The sequence below is a fragment of the Myotis yumanensis genome, unplaced genomic scaffold, assembly GCF_028538775.1.
Source record: "Myotis yumanensis isolate MYYU_CA2020_CCGP unplaced genomic scaffold, mMyoYum1.0.hap1 SCAF_16, whole genome shotgun sequence".
NCBI classification, from domain to species: Eukaryota; Metazoa; Chordata; class Mammalia; order Chiroptera; family Vespertilionidae; genus Myotis; species Myotis yumanensis.
The window spans coordinates 27,799,167-27,806,240 of NW_027223767.1; positions in this window are offsets into that span (position 1 = coordinate 27,799,167).

Consider the following 7,074-nt stretch of genomic DNA (forward strand, 5'->3'; position numbering starts at 1 on the left):
CTCTCTCTAAAATAAATAAAAACTTTTTAAAAAATATATGATCCTATGTTTTTTGACACAACAATGAGAGAATAAGTGGCTTTGAGTTAGTTTCACGGAAGATGGTCCTTGGACAAACATGATAAGTGGCAAATTCAGGGTCAGATTCTTTTGGATGAAAACATATAATTTATTTTGTATGGCTCCTGTAGCCTAGAGGCATAGAGTGTATACACACCTGAGTGACACACAGGAGAAACATATAAAATAAATGAGGTGCATTCATCTCATTTTCAGTCGGTACAGTGGAAAGAGTATAGAATTTATTGAAATATCCAGGTTAAAAACCCAGCCTCTGCCACTATTTAACATTGGACAAGTTACTTGTTCTGCCTGAGCCTCAATTTTCTTTATAAACTTGGAGTTCATGCCCACCTCGGGGTTGCAAACTCAAATGCTCAGAGAACAAGGCAGCTGACCAGGGCAGGAGTGTGGGAGGCTGCAGTGAGCCAGAGAGCAGCTGATGGCAGGAAAGCAGGGCATGAGGGCAAAACTCCCAGAAGAGAGAGACGCCGCCTTCTGTCATCTAATTTTTAAATAGTGGTTGGCAACAACTGATTACAGGGTCCTATGATGGGTATAGCCCTACTAGACCGCTGTACCGATTTTTTGGTAATTTCCACACAAAGGTGGAATATTGGCGCTAGATGAAAGGTAGACCTATTTTCTACAATGTCTCCAAGTTCCATCTTATTCTAACCACTTGTTTGCATGTAACTAACATTTTTCTATATCATGTTGGTTTTTTCACTTTAATGCTCAGGAGCCCAGGTATAGGGGACAGTTAGGTTCAGGGCCTCGGGTCTGGTAGGAATAGTGGGGGGGGGGGGGGGGGGGGGGTGGAGACATCTTACTAGACCTAGAAAAATGATGTATTTCCTTCCATTTGAATTTTTATAAATCGTTACAGTTTTATCAGCTTTGATCTGGATTTCACTGCACATTTCAATGCATATTATTTTTTTAATATTTTACAGAGAGGAAGGGAGAGGGATAGAGAGTTAGAAACATCAATGAGAGAGAAACACCGATCAGCTGCCTCCTGCACACTCCCCACTGGGGATGTGCCCACAACCAAGGTACATGCCCTTGACCAGAATCGAACCTGGGACCCTTGAGTCTGCAGGCCGACGCTCTATCCACTGAGCCAAACCGGTTAGGACTGCATATAATTTTTAAAATTCATTCATTAGGCATTAGAGGAAGGGGATTTTGTGGTCCAGCTTCAGTCTGTCATCTTTACCCAGAAGTCCATTTTTACAAATTTTTTGAAATAAAAGTCATTGCTCACTTTCCTGCTTTATTTTTTGAATGATGCCAGGCATAATGCACCTTTTCTTACTCAGTAATTTTAAACATGAATTATGCTTGGCAGTGCTACCCACTGAAGTTCCCAAGGAAGGCTCTCATCTAAGCAACCCCTAACAATTCCATGTTTTGACTTTTTAAGCAGCTTTACACACACAGTGAACATCTGGGTGTTGTGCCAGAGGCTTTTACTTACTTTTGTCTCTTAGTACAGTTCTGTGAGGTAGGCATTACTAATCCATTTTACAGACTGGCAACTAACTAGGAGCTTGTTGACCCCAAGTCCTCCTCCCTGCTGCTTTTTCATCATCAACACAACCGCCGCCCACAGTATAAAAAAAAATGTTGAATACAGTCAGACATGCTGTTGAGCTGAGCACTGGGAATGCCAGGGTTTATAAATCAGCCCTCAAAGCAACTCCCCACACAAGGAAACTGGTCATATACATGCAAAGATAAATTACTTGTGGGAGGAATTCAGAGATTTTTGATGGGCTGAATGTGTAATATATTGCCTATAAAGAATTTAATTTTTTGACAGGGTTTGGGACTAGGAAATAGAAACAGCATTCTTCTCATGGGAGTAGATAGAAAAATAAATTAGTCTATAAGAAAGCTCTAACCACTGTGAGCTCTTGAGGCCAGAGAGCTTACCTTGTTCATCTTTGCATTCAATTAATGAGTATTTTTTATTTTCTGTGAAGATCCTGTTCTGTGTTATGGAACCCTTACTCTACAGCAAGCATGTCAAACTCTGGGGCCGCATGCCTCGTTTATTTGGCCGGTGTTAGCCTTTGAGTTTGACATGCTTGGCCTACAGGACATTGCTCTCAGACTCCAATTTCCAGCATATGAGCAGGTGGGACACTCAGCAATCTGACCAAATGAAGTTGCTGAGGTGCTGCATTCATAGGGCAGCCAGGCAAACAGCAAAACTTTGTGCTCCTACATCTCATGCCCCATCCTCTGGAAAGTGCCCCCAACCAAAGACTCTGCCGAAGGGGCGTGTTCATACCATGTCATCATTCCTCCCTTGTGACTGATTGGTCCCAGGGAGCCCATCAATGGACCAGCAACCAATCGGAGTCTCCGCTAGGCTTTGTTTTCTTGTGTGGCCCCGGAACTGGCCCACCAAGAAAGAAGTACAGAATTAAGACTAAGCGTCTAGAAATTTTTCTAGCTATCTCGACAACTGAATCTAACCACAGTAAAATGTGGTTTGTATTTTGTATGTCTTTTTCATGTCATTTTCTTCTATTATATCTTATAAAAATATCAATGCATGATGTATTGGAAATTTTTTTTTAATGCAACAAAACCCCTGATTCTTCACCAGTTAGTTTGAAAAGCTGTGAAGGAGAGATTGTTCCATGGCGTGACCGCTGCTGGACCCACAAGCTGGACCCGGCCAGAACAGAGATTGCTTGACCGCAAAGCCGCCCTTCGGGACTATCTGCTCATAATCAATGTTCATTCTGACATTAATCAGCATCCCTCCCCGGCTCCTGGAAGAGGCTGATGCCTCGATCTGGTCAAGCGTGTAATTTCCTGTGTCTGGTAGCATTCACATGCTAGTGCCTGCAACTGTTCCCTCTTTTCCCCTGTATATAATTCTCTGGCATCTACCAAGCAGCCCAGGGATCCATTTTATCTTCTAACCGTCCAGGATGCCTTGTATAGAAGTTTCGCTTAATAAACTCTATTAATTCCCAGACTGGAGTGGCCAGCCTCTTTCATTCGTCTTTCCCTGCCCTCCACTTACGGAGTATATTTTCAGTCCTCGGACCCTCCCCTGGGTCTGCATGTACTAACACTGGGGCGAGGGGAGACAGGACAAGCTATGCAGAGGAGCAGTCGTCCTAAAAAGATAACCCATGACCTGGGGAGGCAAGACCTTGGGCTACACCAAACTAAGCAAGTCAGTGGGGTTTTTCATTGAATATTGTTACTTTGTTAAGGAACACTGGGGCATAACTGGCAGCACAGAGGAAAGGAACTGCCTCATAAAAAGGGAAAGATCAAAATACAAATGGAAAGAGATAACTGTGGAACAGAATTCCAGCATCTACTCTGTATCTCCTTTGTTGTTCTGTTAATCCTCACCCGAAAATATTTTCCATTGATTTTGAGAGAGAGTGGAAGAGAGAGGGAAAGACAGAGAGAAACATTGATATGAGAGAGACACATCGATTGGTTGCCTCCTGCATGAACTCCAACCAGGGCCCGGGTCAGGGAGGAGCCTGCTACCAAGGAACATGCCCTTGACCAGAATGAAACCTGGGACTCTTTGGTCTGCAGGCCTACGCTCTATCCACTGAGCAAAACCAGCTAGGGCTCTGCACCTTCTTTTAGTGGCCACGTTGTTATAAGTTGGGCATGATCACTTCTAGGGTTCTCTCCTTTCGCCCATGGTAAAGACTGCTGTTTCCTAAAAGTGTGCAGCCTTGTCCTGCTGTATTTCATTTCTGGTTATTGGCTACCTTCCCGAGAGGCGACAGATGAAAGGCCACTGTGTGCCGCTGTGGGAACGGGCTGAAGATCTCTGACTTGAGCTATATAAAGCAGTTAGACACAATGAGCAGTATCTCATTATGACTCACTCAGGAACGGAAAGCAAAACAGAAACACCCCACCTACCAGGTGGGGCTTCTGTTAATAGAGCAAAGGGCTTCTCCTGGGATAGAACAGAAATGTGCAGGAACCCACAGCAGGGAAATACATGCAGAAGCTTGTTGGCATTTCATAGAAGTTTTTAAGATTTCTTTGCTGGCATCTATTTCTAACTAAAGAGAGTTGACACTTCCTACATCAGCAGTCAATTTAGATTTATATTTTAAAACTTTTCAAAGGGAAACAGCACGAATTGCATTCAGCCTTTTCTTTCTTTTTTTGTTTGCCTTTTCTTTAGATATAAAGAGGCATCACTTCTTACAAATAAGCAATGAAAGCTTTATAAGGTGGAAGTAAGTTTCTGAGATTTTTTTTCAAAGAAGCAACGTATGCTTTGGCCGGTCTTGCTCAGTGGTCTGAGCGTCGACCCTCGGACAGGAGGGTCTTGGGTTCAATTCCTGGTCAAGGGCACACACCTCGACTATGGGCTCGATTTTTGGCCCCCAGATAGGAGCATGTGTGGGAGGCAACCAGTCGATGTGTCTCTCTCTTCCCCTCTTCTCTTCCCTCCATTCTCTAAAAATCAATGGGGAAAAAAAACATCAGATGAGGATTAAAAAACAAAAAAGAAGAAACTTACGCTAAAGAAGCACTAATGTGGTTGGGTATTTTAAGAATTGAGTTTCTGTTCTCTAAACAAGTGACACTACTCTTTGTGCCTTTTCTCTTACATGAGAATCAGAGACCCACATGCATGACAGGTTCAGAGACAGAAAGTTAAAATGAGGTCTATACGTCAATCTGGGGTAAGGATGAGGTAAGATGCCTTGGGATTCCAAGAGAGGAAGGTCATTCCCAGGAAGATAAGACAGGCAAATGTTCAGTAGTTAGATGTTTGCCCTGCCCCAGAGCTAGGTCATAAAAAGTTACTATGGGAAAGGCCTCCGACTTAAATTCTTTAAGGAGAGGTAAAAGTTTCTCATGAACCTGCAGGGTCTCGGTTGCCTTCAGTTCAAGATAATTCACAGGCCAAAGCAGCACATCCTGTGGAGGCCTGTTCTGACCCTTCCGGATACATTAAATGTAAGCGGTCTAAACACACTAAATAAAAATAGATCATTAGATTGCATAAGAAAACAAGACTCAACTATATGCTGTCTATAAAAAAATACATTTTAAATATATAATGACACACGTTAAAAGCCAAAGGATGAAAAAAGAGCTATATCATGGTAATATTAATCAAAAGAAAGCTACTATGTCTATAGTAATATCAGACAAAGTAGTTTTCAGAGCAAAGAATATTAACAGAGATGAAAAGGGTCACTTCATAATGATAAAGAGGTCAATTTGCCAAAAGGACATAAATATCTAAATATTTACGCACTTAATAATAAGAAAGCTTCCAATTACCTAAAACAAAGACTGGTAAAAGTTCAAGTTTTGGTCAGAGATTTAAACACTGTTCTCACAAGAACTGATCCAAGTAGACATAAATCAGTAAAGATATAAAGGCCTTGAACAACACTATCAACCAACTTGACCAATTGACATAGAACATTTCACCCAATAACAGCAGCATACACATTTTTTTTCAAGTGCACGTATAACATTTTCCAAACTAGATCACATTCTGAGTCACAAAACAAAATTTGAAACACTTAAAACAACGCAAACCATGCAAAGTGTATTCTCAGACCACAGTGGAATCAAATTTAAAACCAATAACAACAGAAAGATATCTGGAAACCCCCCAAATATGTGAAAAACAAACAACACTTCTAAATAACCAATGGGTGGGAAAGTAAATTACAGCATAGGAAATATAGTCAAATATATATATGCCTAAGTGGCCCAGTGACCAAACGGCTGAACAACTGGTCGACCGGTCGCTATGACATGCACTGACCACCAGGGGGCAGACACTCAACACAGGAGCTACCCCTTGGTGGTCAGTGTGCTCCCACAGCCAACCTCCTGCAGCTGGCCACTGGCTCAAAACAGGAGTGAAGGAAACGGAAAGTCTTTGGAACTGAATGAACATGAAATCATGGAGGTCCGGTTTCCAGCTGCGCATAGAAGCGCGGCCGATGCCACTCCCTCCTACCAATCAGCAAAAGCGGAACAGACTGAAAAAATCAACAGCTCTCCTTGGATTTGTGAGAGAGGAGGACAAGGGCAAGCTGCCGCTCAGAGACTGGAGGGACAGACAGACAAATGCAGGGAATCCCGGCTTCCCAGAGCGGACACGCACCGGAGACGAGAGCCGAAACCTGGAGTAGGAACACCCGACACCTTGCTGAGGCTCAGGGCCAACCACTCGGCGCTAGAAACTCCAGGGGGGACCAGGGATGGGGGGCCCCCACCCTATTGTGAGATTTACCTCCAAGAGCTCAGCCAGGTTCCCACAGTCCATATCCGGGGAATCCCTCCCGCTTCCGGTGGGAGGAGGGAGAGACTACTCTGAAAACCCAGGGCCTCTGCTCCTAATGCGGCCTCTTGCAGGAGGAGCTGGTGAGCCGCAGCCTCTGCTGGGTTTTTTTTTTTATTATTATATTTTATTGATTTTTTACAGAGAGGAAGGAGAGGGATAGAGAGTTAGAAACATCGATGAGAGAGAAACATCCATCAGCTGCCTCCTGCACACCCCCTACTGGGGATGTGCCCGCAACCCAGGCACATGCCCTTGACCGGAATCGAACCCGGGACCCTTCAGTCCGAAGGCCGACGCTCCATCCACTGAGCCAAACCGGTTACGGCTGCTGGGGTTTTATCAGAGGCCGGGGGGGGGGGGGGGGGGGGGGGGGGGGGGGGGGGGCCGGATAAAGGAATGCCTGAGGCCAGCCCACTCCAGCCTTCCTGTCCCCCTTGGGGGAGGAAAGGGGGAAACAGAAACACTGTGAAGGTCACACTCCAGAAGCATGGGGTCACTTAAAGCCCGAGGCCTAATCCCAGGGCTACAGGGCACTCCCTGACCCTCCTCCCTCCCCCAGCCTCCCAGCCACACTACCAAGGCCTACCGACCACACGACCACACGCAGTTCCCTTCGCCCAGCAGGTCCTGTCTGACCAGCAGGAGGAAGTGCAAGGCTTACCAACAGGCAAGAAGCCCCAGAT